Source organism: Rattus norvegicus, chromosome 6, assembly GCF_021556685.1.
Source record: "Rattus norvegicus strain SHRSP/BbbUtx chromosome 6, alternate assembly SHRSP_T2T, whole genome shotgun sequence".
Lineage (NCBI taxonomy): Eukaryota > Metazoa > Chordata > Mammalia > Rodentia > Muridae > Rattus > Rattus norvegicus.
The window spans coordinates 112,564,436-112,582,294 of NC_141539.1; the positions used below are offsets into that span (position 1 = coordinate 112,564,436).

Genomic DNA, 17,859 nt, shown 5'->3' on the forward strand with positions numbered 1-17,859 from the left:
CTGAGGTGGCTCTTCCCTGCCTAGTGCTGCCGGCCTGAACCTCTCTCTCACACAGGAGCATGTCTGTCCCCGTCCCCCCACCCCCACCCCTCTCTCATCCTGGGCTATTTCTGTCTCCCTTTCTAAAGGTCAGTGCCTTTCCTGGGATGTGGCAGCTGTCACCTTTTTTTCCTTCTAAGTGACCCTGGCCCCATGCCCAGGAGCAAGAGGTTGTCCTGATGACGGTCCCCGCCCTGTCCTCTACCACATCTGGCCTGGGTATGCCCACACCACAGTACACAAGGCCCTCGGGTCATTTCTGGGTCTGAAGTGTGTGCTCAGCTCTGGACTGACACATTAGCCACATCAGCAGCCAGAATCCTCCTATTGTCCCCTCAACACCCGGACAACCGAGGTAGGTGCTGACCCCCTGTTAAGCTCCACCAGCTTAAAGGAGAGGACAGGAGGAATCAGCCTGAGAAAGTCCTCACGAGGATATCAAAGCAGTACTGCCTTCCACCAGCTTGGCATCTGTGCCCTTGAGATCTAAGTCTTTGACTGGGGACAGGAGGTAATTGTCTCCACAGAAACTCTTACTTTTAGCATTAGAGCTGATTTTTTTTTTTTTTTGAGGGTATAGGGAGAAAAGCAGTGGATGATGGTTCCTTATCATCCCCGAGTAGAACCTCCCCAGATATGGCATTGACTAAGTCAGCCTTCTGAGAAGGGAGTGGCTTCCTCCGAGTGACCTACAAAGACCCCTAGAGACTCAGGGCCCTCAGTACCCTTGGTGCCATTGCCACGTGACTGACCGTAGGTAGAACTGCCTGATACTTATTCAGCAGTGTCCCAGCATCAGGAGAGTTCCCTATTTCTGTGTTGCTCTCAACCTCACAGAGGAAAGGACAGACTCCAAGCTGACTGTGTTCTCCAAGAGAGCCACAGTGTGTTCTGAGGTCCTGGAAGGGGCATGGATGGGGGAGCCTGGCTGAGCATAGTGAAAGACTGGATAGAGCCAAGGTTTCCCAGAACTGGGTTGTCTCCATTTCACCAACTAAAAAACACAAGGGAAGGAGAGGACCCTGATGTGGTGTATAGCCCACACTCACAACTCTACTGTTCTGGGGGCTGAGGCAAGAGGATCCTGAAAGTCTTTCTCCAAAAAGATAAAAGGAAAGTAATAGAAAACAGGAAAGAAAGGAGGGAAAGGCATGCTGGTGGCGAGGGGGAGGGAGGACCCAACCCAGCTGGTCTCTTGTCTCTCCCATCTTTCCCCATATGACACCCTCAGGTCCCCATTCTCTCCCCTGACACAGACTTGCCAGAGGGAATCGGGACTCCAAAGCAAGATAAACAGAAGGGAAGGGGGCTCAGGAGGCACATTCCAGAGCTAAAAATAACAGGGTCAGCTGGCAGCCTCAGCCTTCCTCAGCCCCCCAGGGCCCCAGCCAGTCTCCTCCTCTCTCCCAGCTCTCTACTGGGCCCCAATCTGGGAAGCCTGACTGCATCTGCTGAGACCATGCCAGCATGGCCTCCTGACTGTACCCTCAGCTAGGGAAGGTGGAAGACCCAACCCCAATGAGGTTCCCTTCTCCACCAGGTCTAACTAGGCTCATCATCTCTTAACCTCTGACCTCCGTTCTCTCTCTCTCTTTTTTTTTTTTTTTCTTTTTCTTTTTTTCGGAGCTGGGGACCGAACCCAGGGCCTTGAGCTTGCTAGGCAAGCGCTCTACCACTGAGCTAAATCCCCAACCACGACCTCGGTTCTCTTAATGCTATCACAAAATGCAAAATTTTGGTCCTATAGGCAAAGGTGGTTTGGGTGCCCCAAGGCCATTAAAGATGAGCTCTCCTAGAAACATACCCTGCACTTAGTAAGCAATTCTGCTATTGTGTGAAGAAAAAGGAAGTTCCAGAAAAACAAACAAACAAACAAACGAACAAACAAAAAACTCATGATGTACTTACTATGAACCAGGAAATTTAGGAGGAAGAACTAGGAAAATTGCCACAAATTAGAGGTCAGTACTGGTTTATGTGATGATTTTAAAGCACCTACTATGGGCCATACTGTGTGGATCCTGTCCATCCTCCTTTTCACTTTGTTATTACCAAATGCAGGTGTTCCAGCTGTGGGAAACGGAGGCTTCGCGCCGCAAGGAAAGAGCCAAAGTCGTCCAGGGCTACTCTGAAAAGAGAGCACCTCCAAAACCATGCTAAAGCCAAGCACAGTGGCAGATGCCTGAAATCTGAGCATTTAGGAAGCAGAGACAGAAGGAACGGAAGTCTAGGGGCAGCCTGTGCTACATACCTGTCAAACTTAAGGCAACGCGGGCCACCTGAGATCATGTCTCACAAAAACAAGAGCAAAAGCTCTCTACCCAAACAACATGTACATCTGTGTACAGTGCCATTGACACAACAGGGTCTGTCCTTGTACACTCTATGGTGAGTTGGGGGCTTTCTTTGACATGGTTTAAATTACCACCTCTCACTTCCTCCCACCTGCTTTCTACGTCCAGAGACCTTCCTGTAGCCCACCTCACCCCTACCTTTCTCCACTAGAAGTCAGAGTGTTAGTATATTCTGTAAGTCCTCTGAGCAAACGTCACAATGGTTATGCAAACTCTATCCTCTGGGCCAAAAAGCTCTTCCACAACTGGCCCTGCTCAATCCCCTGCCTAGCAGCCTTCCAAACATGCTCCTCTTGCCTCATGGCTCCCTGTCCTGGTTTGAATAGGAAAGTCCCCACAGACTCATGTGTTTGAAGGCTTGGTCATCAAGGACTGGCACTATTACTGAGTATGGTCTTGTTAGAGAAAATGTGTCACTAGTGGGTGGGTTCTGAGATCTCAGATGCTCAAGCCACACCCAATGTGATACTCTCTTCCTGCTCCTTGCAATCCAGATGTAGAACTCTCACCTCCTTCTCCAGCACCATGTCTGCCTGAATGCCGCCATGCTTCCTGCCAAGATGATAATGGACTGAACCTCTGAAACTGTAAGCCAGGTCCAATGAAATGTTTTCCTTATTAAGAGTCGCCATAACATAGAAAAACCTTGTCTCTAAAATAAAAGTTGTCATGGTCATGGTGTCTCTTCGAAGCAAAAGAAACCCTAAGACACTCCCTGTCCTGGGAAAACTTTTTACTAGTTATATGCATATCAACCTTCAGGTCGCCCCTAGAATGATACCTTCTCTTGTGTTTAGTTTAGTTTTGTTTTTGTTTGTTTGCTTGTTTTCTTTTGGGGGTTGAAAGCCTGACTTTCAACAGCTGAGCCATCTCTTCCACCCAGCCACCACCTTCTCAAAACCATATCCTTAGGCTAGGTGTGGCGGCCTATACCTTTAGTCCCAGCACTAGGGAGGTAGAGGTAGAAGCAGGAAGATCTCTAAATTAGAGGCAAGCCTGATCTACAGAGTGAGTTCCAGGACAGCCAGTGCTACACAGAAAAATCCTATCACGAAAAACCAAAACAACAACAAAAAGTCCTTTTCTGGTTGGGGATTTGGCTCAGTGGTAGAGCGCTTGCCTAGGAAGCACAAGGTCCTGGGTTCAGTCCCCAGCCCCGAAAAAAAAAAGAAAAAAGAAAAAACAAAACAAAACAATGACTTCATGAAATTCTTAGGCAAATGGATGAAACTAGAAAATATCATCCTGAATGAGGTAACCCAATCACAAAAAAACAAACAAACAAAAAAAAAAAAAAACCCAAAAAAACAAAACAAAAAGTCCTTTTCTAATTACCCTAGATTGTTTTTGTGTGGTATTCGGTATTCCAAGACATGGGGTTTTTTTTTTGTTTGTTTGTTTTTTTGGTTTTTTTTGTTTTTGTTTTTTTTTAAAGAGGAGGCGGCTTCAGGTCGTGCAGGCTGGCCTCAAACTTGCTATGACGTCAAGGACGGCCTTGGAATCCTGCTCTGCTTGTCTCCCATCTCCCAAGGGCTGGGATGACAGGCATGACCACTATGCTCAGCTTGCCAGTTCCTTTACATTCCAGCCACTCATTCATTCCATGCACTCATTCATTCATTCATTCATTCCATGCACTCATTCATTCATTCCATGTACTCATTCATTCATTCCATGCACTCACTCATTTATTCATTCTATGCATGAACTCATTCATTCATTCATTCATTCATTCACACGATGGTCTGGCTGCCTGACTGTGAAACATCCATAGGAGCACAGGAACCTTGTTGTCCCACTTCTGGCTGGATCTTCGGCATTCTGATGGGGCCTGGCACCTGTGAGCACCAGCAAGGATCTGCTGGGTAATAAACAGCACCCTTGCCCAGGTCTGGGGGGGTTTGGGGGTGTTCAAATACAGCCACCTGGAACCCAGAGAGGTGAATATTAAAACACCCTAGGGTTCTCTATCTTAGTTAAGGTCTCTATTCCTGCACAAAGCATCATGACCAGAAGCAAGTTGGGGAGGAAAGGGTTTATTCAGCTTACACTTCCACACTGCTGTTCATCACCCCCAAGGAAGTCAGGACTGGAACTCAAGAGGGTCAGGAAGCAGGAGCTGATGATGCAGAGGCCATGGAGGGATATTTCTTACTGGTTTGCTTCCCCTGACTTGGCTCAGCTTGCTCTCTTATAGAACCTAAGACCACCATCCCAGGGATGGCACCACCCACAAGGGGCCCTCCTGCCCTTGATCACTAGTTGAGAAAATGCCTTACAGCTGGATCTCATGGAGGCATTTCCTCAAGGGAGGCTCCTTTCTCTGTGATAACTCCAGCTTGTGTCAAGTTGACACACAAAACCAGCCGGCACATTCTCTGAGCCCAACCACAGGGGATATGTATGCCCTTAAGAAAACCTGGCTGGTTCAGATGACTTCCTAGGACTGTTCCAGAACTGAAACTGGTGATGGGCAACCCCACCCCCACCCCCGGGGAGATGCTTCACTGCGGCCTCCGGCTCCCGCTCACAAGCAAGTGAGCAGCATTCTGGTGGCATTAAAGGCTGCTGTAGAACCAAGAGTGGTGTTGGGTGTTGACCCCAAGGCTTTCGTGGGTGCTCCACCACTTAGCTAAACAGCTCCAGCCCTCTCTGTTTAATTTCCTAGGAACGAGGTCTCCATGAATTACCCAGACTGAACGTGTAGTCCAGGCAACCTTCCTGCCTCCGCCTTCCCTAGCTGGATCTACAGGTGTGTGCCAAAGTGTGGGTCTTCGGAAGGCAATCTGAGGAGAGGGTTTACTAGAGGAAGAAGCCAGGGTCAGGAGGACAGGACAGGCCTGGAAACAAATGGAACTCCTGCCCCCAGCCCCATCTTTCACAAAGTACCAAGCACTCTATGCAGAGGAAGGTGGGAATATCAAGAGAATTTCAATAAAGCTCCCTGTAAAAATGGACCAGGTTGCCATGTACCTGTACAACACTCCTTCCCTCAACCCCCTGTTCCAGAAACACCTGCCCAGTGCCTCAGCCTTGGGAGGGGCTCACAGCCTAAAGGACAGCAGCGGCAGGGCCTCCTTTGGTGACAAATGGAGACGATGTCACTCTTTTCCTAATTTTTCGTTTGATTCTTAATGATTTAACCTTTATTTTTTACTTTTATGTGTAGAGATGTTTTATTAGCATGTGTAGCATGTCTACGCCTGGCGCCTACAGAGGCCAGCAAAGGGCATCAAATAAATCCCTTGGGACTGGAGTCATGTGCGCTGGGAATAAGACCTAGTTCTTCTGGGAGAACAGCCAGTGTTCCCCCACCTCCACCCCCGGGCTGGGGACCGAACCCAGGACCTTGCGCTTGCTAGGCAAGTCCTCTACCACTGAGCCAAATCCCCAACCCCAGCCAGTGTTGTTCTTAACCCACAGCCATCTCTCCGGCTCTGCCCCTGCTTGGATGATACTTTTATGTATTTATCTTCCCTGCGTGAACACAAAGGCAGAGAGCCAGTTCTCTCCTTCCCCCAACCCTTGTAGGTCCTTAAGATCCCACTCAGCACCTCAGCCTTGGTGCCTTTTCCCACGGAGGCATCTCCCCAGCCTCACCAATGGTTTCTCTAGGTTGAACAATCCTACCTGCTGAGGCCAGAAAGATAGATACCCCTCAGCTGTTCTTCCAGAGGACTCAAGTTCAGTTCTTAGTATTCTCATCAGGTAGCTCACAGCTGCCTGTAACTCCAACTCCAAGAGACCTTAAGTCTCTGACCCATGTAGGCAACACACACACACACACACACACACACACACACACACACACACACACTTTAAAAGGGTCTTTTTATGTTTTAGTATCTAACTGCTAAGGGGGTAGGCATGTAGCTAAAGATGACCTTGAACTTCAGATCTTCGTACCTCCGCCTCACAAATGATGGGCTAACTGGTTATAGCACCACTTAATGTGTGCAGTGCTGGGGATTGAACCCAGGGCCCTATTCAGTGCGGGCAAGCAATCCACCAGCAGAGCCCAAGGCACTCTTTTAGGCTCTGGCGCTCTCTCTCTCTCTCTTTCTCTCTCTCTCTCTCTCTCTCTCTCTCTCTCTCTCTCTCTCTCTCTCTCTTTCTGTGTGTGTGTGTGTGTGTGTGTTCCTCTGTGTATGTGCTTTCCTCTCAATCTCTCTGTGTGTGTTCCTCTGTGTATGTGCTTTCCTCTCAATCTCTCTGTGTGTGTTCCTCTGTGTGTGTGTCTGTATGTCTGTGTGTTCCTCTCAACGCTCCCCCGCCCCGCCCCTACCTCCCCTCTTATTTCTCATCCATGGCCAAAAAGTCTCCAAATCCCTGTCCCTGCTTTCCAGACTCCTCTGCTAAACAAGATGCACCTGCATCCACGGGCCTCAGGATTCCACCCCAGGATTCCACCCCCCCCCCCAACTCCCTTCCCCCCCCCCCCCCCGTGAGGCACGCAGCACAGTGACACTGACTGAGCCTAGACAACCCTTCAGATTTTCTTTGCCTCTTTTTCAAGCTGAGTAACCATGTGGTGGCAGACGAGGCCCCGCCATGGAGCCAGCCAACCAGCCACCGGGGCCCAGAGGCAGCTGGGGTCGCCATGGAAACCGCTAGCGCAGCGCCTCACAGGGTCTGGCCTTTTCACTCCGCCTTTTTGGCAGGCTTCCTCAGCCACCCTGAAACCCATTCACCGGGCGAACCAGGCCCTCTCCCGCGGCCCCCTCCCTGCCCTTCGGTCCCCTTCAGTGAGTTCTGCCTCACCGCCCTCTTCCCCTCTCGGCTCCTCCCAGCCACCCTCCTTTCTGTCGCCCCAGCCAAAGCGCTAGGAGGGGAGAGCTGAGCCTAGGAAGGGCTCGGTTTTCAATTCTAAGCCGATTTCCCCTCCACAGGCAGTGAGCCCTTTCATGCATTTCCCCTATTATCATAAACGCAGGAACTTGCATTAGGATGAATGAACAGGAACTCCTGTCTTTGTCAGAGCTTTGGCAGACGGCCAGCCATAGAATGACCTAAAACACTCAGAATTAAATGGAGCTGGAGAGGGGGTGGAGATCCCTGAGGAGTGAGAATAGGGAAGGGGGTGGCCTCTGGTCTCTAATTATAATAACAGAGCATTCCCGGTGTGAGCAGGCTCTGTGCTAAGCCTGGTGCACAGATGCTCTTTAAATCCTCACAGAACTTCTACATCCCCTTGATTCTCCCATCCCCATTTTTATAGAGGATGAAACGGAGGACCAGAGATGTCAAGAGGCAGGCCCAAGATTGCCCAGCAAAGAAATGATGGAATAGGATTTCAGATCCTACGCAACTAAACTTCAAGGTCATTCCTACTGAGGGCTGGTAGCTAGCTCCACAGAGTCAGCACTCATGGACTAGACAGACCCTACCTCCTCCCTGCCTTCGATCATGCTCTATTTCCATCGTCGCGGTAATGTTACAAACCAGACTTGCTGGCCCAAATTGGATCTAGCCACAGTTAGAGCAGCTCCAGGGAGAGCGAGCAGACAGTTCCCAACGTCGTGTCAGGTCCCGTAGGGCAGCCTGGTGGGCACAGCCTTAGCAGATCACATGCTGGTCAGCAGTGTACACACTGGCACAGGGCCAGTACCCAGCAGATGTGTTTATCGGGCACTGGGCTGAGAGAGCCCCACCCTACTCCAGATTCGAGTCCCTCCTTTTTACCGTTCTAGCGGAAAGCAGAGGCTGAAGGAAAAGGAGGTCTGAGTGGGAGTACTGCGTCCTCACTTGCTTTCCAGCTGGGCCAAGTGGGCGTGGCTGCTTTCTTGCCAAGCCACCCTTCTGGGAAGCCTGGTCTGACCCTCAGGCTCCACCCCAGACACTCACTTCTGAGAGCTGAGTTCCTACCTCGACTACAACTAGGAAGGACGCTTTCAGCGACGTCCCCTTCTGGATTCTAAGTGTACAAGCTCAGCTTCATTCCAGAACACAGACACAAACTCCCATCTTGGGTTGGTTTTATATTTTGGGTTTTTTTTTTCTTTTTTTCTTTTTGCAGATGGCAGGAATCTAGCAGTGACTAAAACAAGCAAAATCTCCTGCCCTCAGGGAGCAAGGAACCGAAGTGGAGTAAGACAGACAGTAAACAAAACACATTTTTTTAAAAAAAAAAAATACTACGTCAGGAAGTGGAAACGCTGTTTATGAATGAACCAGCAGAAAAGATCAATGAACACAATCGTTTAGAGGTCAGGATTAGACCTGAGAAACAGTCTAGTCTGAACCCCTCGATTTACAAATGAAGGCAAGGAAGCTCAGAGAGGGAGCGTAAGGTCACGTGATGAATTATTGGTAAAAAGCTGGGCTAGATTCCAGCTCTCCTTGGCTCTGCCAGGGCCAAGGCCTGAGGGAGAAAACTCAGCCGATGGAAGTCGGAGAGTGGGGGAGACAGATGTCTGCTGACTCTCCCCCCTCCCTGCTTTGAAAAGGTTTTACTTATTCTTTTTTTTTTTTTGGACAGGGTTTCCTGTTTCCTTGGCCGGCCTCAAATTTGGTGTGTAGCTTAGGATAACCCTGAACTTCTAACCTCTCTGCTACTAGGTTCTGGGTGCTGGGGTTCTAGAAGAATCCCCACACATGCTGGGGACTGAACCCAAGGGCTTCTAGCATGCTAGGTAAGAACACCTGCCAACATTCCCAGAACCCCTTGTTCTGTCTTTAAAAGCAACATTCCTTTTTATTTATTTATTTATTTATTTATTTATTTATTTACTTACTTATTTATTCATTTATTTATTTTTTTGTAATGAACCTTACTTAGGGCAGTGCTGAATTTACCAGGAAGATATCAGCAAGCAGGAAGTTTGATGTCCTGATGTCCTGGAGGCACCTGACAGCTCTCATGAACACACACACAGCAGGATGGAAGGCTTGGAGAATCAGGACATTTGGATGTGCGATGTTGGCAACTGGAGAAGGGAGGGCTCATACTTTCATAGTGCCTAGCCCTTTGGGAAGGGTATTGTTCTTTTGTTGCTGACAAAGCCCCAACCCACAAGCAGGGCTTGGCTGGGACCTGCAACTCCTCTGGGTGAGTGGGTCATGTGTTTCCCAAGCCCTCTAATTTTTCCCCAGTCCTGCCTAGCTTGCCACTCTGGCATGCCCTTGGCCTCCTACTGGGTAGAGGGAAACAGCCAACAGCCTCACTCCTGTGGAGTTGACATGCACATGACAAGCAGTTTCTGCCCAAGCTCCAGGCATCACCCAAGAGGAGAGTCACTATCCCCACCCACGCAAAGAGGAACCAACCATCAGTCAGGTGGTCTCTGCGTGACTCGGGAAGGCCGGGGAACATAACGCTGCTACAGAGGGAAGACTCAAGTGCATACTCAGATTATGACGTAGCCCGACTCTCTCCTCATGCTGCCTGCAGACCTGTCCCGGAGCGCTTCCTGGAGTCTGCCTGGACACTGTCTTGATTGGCCCAGAATGTGGGCTGATGTGAGCCACACCCAGCTTTCTCCCCTTCCGTGTCCCTCCAGTGTGGTTGCTCAGTGGATCAGGCTTCTCTTTGTGACCCTTGATGTCTTGGGTTCACAACCAATGAAGTGTCCTGGCCATGTGGCCCTGCACCAGGATCCTGGCCTAGTGGCCAGGCCATGGTTCCCATGGCGATGCCCTACCCTTGGACTGTCTCATGGGCCCCCACAAGCCACTGGAATGTCTCAAAAATACCATCCTTCAGGCAAACATCCAAACCGCCTCTCCCAGACGGCAGTTCTCAATTCTAGCAACAGGAAAATCCTTTCAGAGCGTGTCCTGATTTTCAGCTTGGAAAACAGATGGCCACCATCGCAAAGCTCGCCGTCCACCCTCTTATATCCTTTTTCCTCTCCCCCACCCCCCTCTCTCTCTCTCCAATAGCAATGCTGTGGTTACAAACCTCGGGCAGAGTCTGAGCTCAAATTCCAGTGTCTCCATGTCTTCCCACTCCGGCTAGCCCATACAGCTCCTGTGGCCCTCGCCTCTTCATCCTTCACAGAGATGCCAGTCAGCCACCTGCAGCTCTTGGGGCGGACCAATGACTCTTTAAAGAAATGTATTTATCTATTCATTTGCATGTGTATACACCAAAGTCTATGTATGGTGGGGGTCGAAAGACAACATATGGGCCCCAGGGATCCAATTCAGGTTGGCAGAAAGTGTCTTGACTCGATAAGCCATCTGGTCAACCCTGATCAATGATTCTGTGAGAAGCTCTCCCTGTCAGCCATCCTTGCTCTAGGCTTCTTCCCTGGTTTATCTTCTGCACTGGGCCTATCACTGCCCGATAAAGTATCATTTATATTTTGGGTTTTGACTGTCTTTTCTTTCCAGAATTGGAAGCTCCAGGAGGACAGGGATTTTAAAATCACTTCTTTCTAGTTTGTGTTTGTTTTGAGATAGGATTTCTCTGTAGCCCTGGCTGTCCTGAAACTCTTGGTTGATCAAGCTGGCCTCAGACTCAGAGATCTGCCTGCCTCTGCCTCCCATGTGCTGGGATTGAAGACGTGAGCCACAATACGCGGCTGCATCTCTTTATTGTATGTGTACATGTATTTGCCTGCATGAATCTATATGCACAGCGTGCCTGCAGGAGCCCTTGGAGGCTGGAAGAGGATATCGGATTCCCAGAGGTGTGCTTACAGGGGGCTGCTGAGAACTGAACCCAGGTTCTCTCCAAGAGCAGTGCATGATCTGAACGCTGAGCCAGCTCTCATCTCTAGAGCCCCAATATACAGACAAAAGTAATTATACATGTGTGTATTCATCTGTGTGTAGGTATGCATGCATGACCGTTCTCATCCACATGGGCCAGAAACATGGTATACCTTGGAACTAGAATTAGTTATAGACAGTACTGAACTGCCTGATGCTAGGATTCCAACTTGGGTCCTCTCTATGAGCAGTGTACACTCTTTGCCATCGATTCACCATCTCTCCAGCCCTTCTAGCCCCCATTTAAAAATCTCCGTTGGAATTACGTATTGGTGTCTGCACCAGATCCTACTTCATAGTGGTGCCAAAAAGCAATCCCAGCAGCTGAGAGGCAGAGGCAGGTGGATCTCTGAATTCGAGCACAGCCTGGTCTACAGAGTGTCATACAGGACTAGATAGTGAAATCCTGTCCAAAAACAAACACACAAAACATGATGATGACGACGATAACTGCAATGATGGCGGCAGTGGTGGCACTGTTCACTAAAAGATGAATGGCAATAATTGTGGTGGCTCATACCTAAATTTAAGGACTCAGGAAGTTGAGGCAGGATAACTGATGTGAATTGGAGGCCAACTTAGCCTTCACAGTGACTCTGTCTCAAAACTAAAAAGAAGGCCGAGTGAAAGCCCGCCTATTATCTTCAGACTTGTGACTCTGAGCCCACAGTGCCACAACTGCACTCTTATCAGCTTGATTCAACCCCTGGCTGCATGCCTGGCTATGGGTAGTGCCAGAGAATGGTTGGTGCCACCACCACCCTTCTCCTTCCTTTCACTTCTCCTCCCACCCCACCCCCACTCCCATGGAGCCTGCCAGAGTTCCCAGAGGCACGTTTTGGTGGAGGTGGCATTGGGACCCATGAGGGTATATCCCTAGCTGCTAGGCACCCACTGGGAGAAGTTGACTCAGGACAGAAGCTTGTGAACAGTGGCCTTAGGTGGTCATCCTCTCATTACCCAGTCAGCTTGCTCTCTGCTCAGGGCTGTGGAGGAAGGAGCACTGGCCACAGAGTAAACCTAGGAAGCTTGGAGTGTAGCTGGAGGACAGGGTTGGGGGCAAGTAGCTGCCTCTCTGCCAGGCTGTATGGCCCCTGGGGGCAGCTTCCTTCCCTAGGGGCTCCTTCACTGTTCCTCTCTGAAGCAGGATTTGCTACAAGAGAGGACTGTAGCCTCAGCTCACGGAAAAGAGGTAAGATTGAGTGTCACCTGTTTCCTGGGGCTGCCTGGGGTTGGGGAGAGGGGGGAATTGCACACACAGCCTCTGAGCTCCAAATCCACAAGAGGGAATTTCAGCACAGACACAAAGGATAGCACCTTGCTAAGGTTCCAGCCAGGGATGAGTTTCAAAGCACCATCCTGGTAATTATCTTCCTGGAGGAGCACAGAAGAAGGCTGGAATTAAGAACAAAAGCCTCTCGGCTCAAAGTCCAAGGAAGCCCGAGAGCCAAGATGAAAATACTTTATGTTTTCTGTCTTGCCAGATTCCCCAGGAGCTCCACTTCTGGATAGCAGAGCTCTGCTCAATCCCTATGCTCCAAGAGGGAAACAGAGGCCTGCCTGGCATACCTGGAGTGGAAGCATAGCAGATACAGAAGGGCAGCCACTGTCTCAGCATTATCAAGGCCTCTGCAGGATTCCCTACAAAGACCTGGGGAGTGCTGGGGGGGGGGGATGGGCAAGGAAGAAGGTGCCCCTGAAGGGCATCAATAACCCTCCCAGAGGATTGCTTTCCCTTTTGTTTGAGACAGTTTTACTCTGTAGCCCAGGCTATCCTCAAATGGGTGGCAATCTTCCTCTCTCAGCGTCTCAAGTTAACCACACCTGACTTTTGTGTTCTCAAATAACACCTTGGTGTAGTCTCAGCAGGTCTGGTTCTGTTTTCCTGGTGCAGTTGGTACCTCATGCCACATCCAGTCCTACACATCTCTTTTTCCTCTGTGGACTCAAGGCCTGTGCTCCCTTTCAGGCTGTTCTTCTCATGTATAAACATATTTAAAGTGGCTGGTACACACTTTGTTCCAGACCCCACCCTGGTGATAGAGACTCAGTACAGCCAAACAAAATAGCAAAAGTCTTCAATATCAAGAGTTTTTATTATTGAAGGAGACAGACGGAGCTACAAAAAGAGAACCAAATACAATAAAAATAAAACGTAAGAGAGTGGGCCGAGGCATCTACCTTTAACCCCAGGACTCGGACCATAGAATCTAGAGTTTCAAGACTAGCACTCAAGGAGCTGGAGAGATGGATCAGTGGTTAAGAGCACCATCTGCTCTTCTAAAGGACCTGGGTTCAATTCCCAGTACCCACAGTCATCTGTAACTCCAGTTCCAAGAGATCTCACACCAATGATGCACAATTTCAAAAAAAAACAAAAAAAACAAAAAAACAAAAACAAAACAAAAACCAGGATGTAGTGTAATCAAGGAAACAAAACAATGTTTCCAGTATGGTAGTTCATTTAGCACATTGAAGGCAGGAAGATCAGAAGTTCAAGACTAGACTCAACAATCAAAAACCCAAACAAAAAGCTATGTCAAAAAGCTATGTCATGCTCATGCCTGGGCAATGGCTTACAAACAGGACCTCCTTCGGTAGATGGCCAGAGGAAGGAAGTGGGCAGGAACAGAAAGGTATCAGGAAGTCATGAGTAAGGAGCTGGAAGGACCAAGCAGAAGTAGGTAGGGATTAATTAGCGCTGAGACAGACCTGGTTCATATGCAGTGTCCTGCTTCCTGACACCCTCCCTGTAAGCCTTCCTTTCAGGTCTTGATGAAGCTACCCACTAGGAGCGGCTGAATTTATTCCAAGTGCAGGAATAGAGAAAATGACATGATGGATGTTTTGCAAAGGCCTTGCTGGCTGCTCCAGGAAGAATAAATGAGGGGGCAAGAAGGAAGATGAACCAGGCCAGGCATGCTGCCACATGCCTTAGTCCTAGTTTCCAGGGTGGCAGGCTTTAGGAACCATCCCAGGCCCTCCCCATACTTGGATGGGGAGCCGTCCAGCTCATTTCTACTCCCAAACACCTAATTAGGGTCCTCTTTTGACAGTTGCCCCACACTGGAGAGGACAACTCCTGGTCCTCCTCCCTCACCTACCTATTCTAGCCCTTCCCTTAGGCTATAGCCCAGCTCTAGCAGAGCCCATCCCACCTCCCCGCAGGAAAATGGCTGGCGACGCCAGCTGAGTGACCTTGGGCTGCAAAGTCCACGACTTTGTAAAGTCAAAGCCAGTCACTTCCTCCCTCGGGCCTCCTCGGGGTTGGGCAAGGGGCCGCTGAGCCTCCCTGCCCACCCCCTCAGCTGGTCCCGACTGGCGCTGGCATGCATGCGCTCCGCATGTTAAGTGCTCGCCCCGCCGCCCAAGGCTCATTTGTCACCCGCTGCTGACTCAGCACTTCGGAGGAAAGCTTTTCCCTCTGCTTTGGAGAACAGGGCAGGAAATGAGGCGGCGCGGGCGCTTCCTTCCTGTCCCTCCAGGATGTGTGTGTCCCAGCGTGTCCGTCTGGGTCTGGCTGTAGTCTGGTGTCAGTCGAAGACAGGTGTGCACTTCCGTGTCTGTCTTTTTGTGCACTTTACGTACAGTCCCATGTATTTGTGTTCATTAGTGTGTATGTGTGGTTTTATAGTGTTTGTACACCTGTGTCAGGCTCTGCTTGATGCATGAATCTGTGTGTCACCCATGTGACTTGGTGCGTCTGCATCCTTCTTTTTTTTTTTTTTTTTTGGTTCTTTTTTTTTCGGAGCTGGGGACCGAACCCAGGGCCTTGCGCTTCCTAGGTAAACGCTCTACCACTGAGCTAAATCCCCAGCCCCGTCTGCATCCTTCTTTAATACATCACCTCAGACTTTTCACCCTGACTCACAAGTAACACTTGAGGCCATCAGTAGCAATTCTTCCTTCTCTGTTGCCTCTAGCTTGCCTTTCTAGCTCCCTCTGCCTTCAGAACACTAAACACAGGTCCTCAGGGGCTAAACCTCCAGGCTTTGGGAGCAACCAGACATGGAGTTCTTTAAGTCCTAACCCTGCACTTAATAGTGGTGAGTTTAGACAGGCTACCTTCACAGGGCTTACCGTAATGGTGTCTCCCCATGAGTCTGGTAATTTCTTAAATCTCTGGGTACGCCAAACTTTATGAAATGTGTCAGGGTGACATCCAGGCCATAATGAATAACACCCAAGCACAGAGCAACGAATAGAGGGCCTTTTCCTGGCTGCTGGGAACCCAAGTAGGTGGGAAGAAGTAGCCTGCATCTGGAGCAGACAGGAGCTGCTTGCACGGCAGCTCTTCCAGAGAGGGTAGAGGTGAGCTGCTTTATAGAGCTGTCTGTGGCAGCCAGGGGGATGAACAGAGCCAAGGCAAAGGGCTGGGGAGCCTGGGCAACTCTAATGGAGGATACCCATGATGATTTCTCTCTGGGTTGGAACAAATTAGGAAGCAAACCAGAGATTCAGGCAAGGGACGCTAGTGACAACTTGAAACCCAGGAGGCCCCAGCTCATGGGTCTACTGCTGAGGACCTATGAGACAAGTCACCATGCCTATTGGAGCCAGGGTTTCCATATTTCCACAATGAGGGAAGTCTCAGACTCAGGTTCTTGCTGAGCTCACACGATGTGCTTGACTCCTGTCCAGCCTGCACTCTTAGGTGTTAGCCTTGACTTAGACACCAGGAGCAATCCTCCCACCACCCCCGAACTCCCAAGTCTCTCTGGGGAAGCTGACAGACAACTGACCCACGTAAAAACCAGCTTAAGTCCTGGTCTCAGGAATGAGACCGAGAAGGAGCCCACAGTGAATGGAGAGACAATTGACGAGTTGGCTTCGTGACCTCTCACCCCTTCCTGCTCCCAGAATCCTACACAGGGCTAGTGAGCACGCTGGGTACTCTGTTCCTCACAGTGTAGGTCTCTGGGTTCCCTGACTCACAGGGTTATCCCAGCACGGGCGGGGCTGCTGCAGAGCAGACATGCCCATTTCTGTCCAGACACAGCTGGGCAGTTAGTGGGTGGCTCCAGCCTGTCCTTACATGGGTGAAAGGGGCCAGCCACTCAGGGAGTGACTCACTCAGTCACTCAGCCAACCAAAACCTCAGCCCCACCCTTCCTTTCTCCTGCTACCCAGAAGGCCCCTTGTCACAGATTCTGGTCACACTGCCACTAAAGAAAACAAAAAATGACAAGGGTTGGCAGTGACAACAGGGGAATAAACAGAGGGTCACATGAGCATTTACTAACTCTGGAATCATCTATTCTGGGACTAACAGTTAACTTATTGATTCCCCCCCCTCCATTTTTTTTTTTTTTGGTTGTTGTTGTTTTGTTTGTTCGGTTTGGTTTTTTGAGGGGGAAGTCGTTTGTGTGAGACAGGGTCTGTGTAGCCCTGGCTGTCCTAGAACTTGCTATTTAGACCAGGCTGGCCTCGAACTCACAGAGCTGTGCCTGTGTCTGCCTCCCGGGTGCATGGGCCACCTCACCCAGTGGGATGACTCCATATACCGGTTCTGTATTACGTTGCTTCAGTTGGATATTCTGGTACTAAGCCCTGTGAGTCCATCAGAAGATGTGAACAGCCACGAAGCCCATCTGGACTTGTTGCTTCAGCTCGTTCTGCAGTGGTGGTGATGGGGGAACAGGTGCCCTGACCTGGAGCAGATGAAAGGCTGTGGGCCCTGTGTCTGCTGTAGAGAAATCCAAGTGAAGGCACTGAACTCTGCAGGGAAAAAGTGGCCTAGCCAGAGATAGAAATGTGTGTCGTCACGGCTTCCTGAGGAGCGTAAAGACTCATCCGTGAGTCACGGAACTGACTTAGTGGGTCACTCAGAATTTCTTAAAATTTTAATGTGGGGGAGACAGGGAGGGAGGAAGAGAGCCTGCTTATCTGTGCACAAAGCTGCTCAAAGAGGTCTTGGGCTCCCTTAGAACCGGAGTTACAGAAGTTGTGAGTGGCCCAGTGTGCGTGCTGGGAATGGAACCTTGGTCCTCTGTAAGAGCAGCAAGTAAACAAAACAAAACAACAACAAAATACACACACACACACACACACACACACACACACACACACACACACACACACACACGGCTCCAAAGGCAGCTCTAGACTGAGCTAGGTGAACTTATGCCTGGGCCCTCCTCCCTAGACCTCACCTAGCTCTCTCACCTCCATGTAACTTTCACTTTCTGGTCACTCTCAATTCTCTACACCAGAGCAAAGCAGCAGGCCAGGGCGCTCAACCAAGGGGTGCCCGTTGAGGGAGACCTGGGCTGCCTGCCTCTATTTAGGTCAGTCACAAAAATGTTCATCAAACATTTTCTTATTTTCATATATATATAATATGATTTTTATATATGAATATGAATATATGTGAATTATATATATAATTTTATTACAAATAAAAAAACAAAAAACAAAAAAGCAACGTCCTAAAAAATTCTTTTTACTGGTAATACAAATTCCTATGAAGTTTTTTTTTTTGCTACCATAAGAAATTAAAGAAACCATTAAATATTTAGAAACAATCCACATCAAAAGCTTTAAATCTAACTGTACGTTGTAGCCCCTGAAAAAGCTACACTCTTTTTTTTTTTTTTTTTTGGTTTTTTTTTTTTTTTTTTTTGGTTCTTTTTTTCGGAGCTGGGGACCGAACACAGGGCCTTGCGCTTCCTAGGTAAGCGCTCTACCACTGAGCTAAATCCCCAGCCCCACAGACTCTTTTTTAAAAAGTATTTTCTCTACAAATAATCTC

General features: G+C 49.4%; 1 long non-coding RNA gene across 2 annotated transcripts; it reads left to right on the top strand.

Annotated features, from left to right (window-relative positions):
* The first annotated feature begins 273 nt into the window (after nucleotides 1–273).
* Nucleotides 274–3,069, top strand: LOC108351370 (uncharacterized). 2 transcript variants are annotated; one of them, XR_015622506.1, is made up of 4 exons: nucleotides 274–394; nucleotides 1,958–2,000; nucleotides 2,101–2,427; nucleotides 2,888–3,069. It is a non-coding gene; the product is annotated as an uncharacterized LOC108351370 (long non-coding RNA). The 2 variants fall into 2 exon arrangements; XR_015622505.1 differs by lacking the exon at nucleotides 1,958–2,000.
* Nucleotides 3,070–17,859: the final 14,790 nt, after the last annotated feature.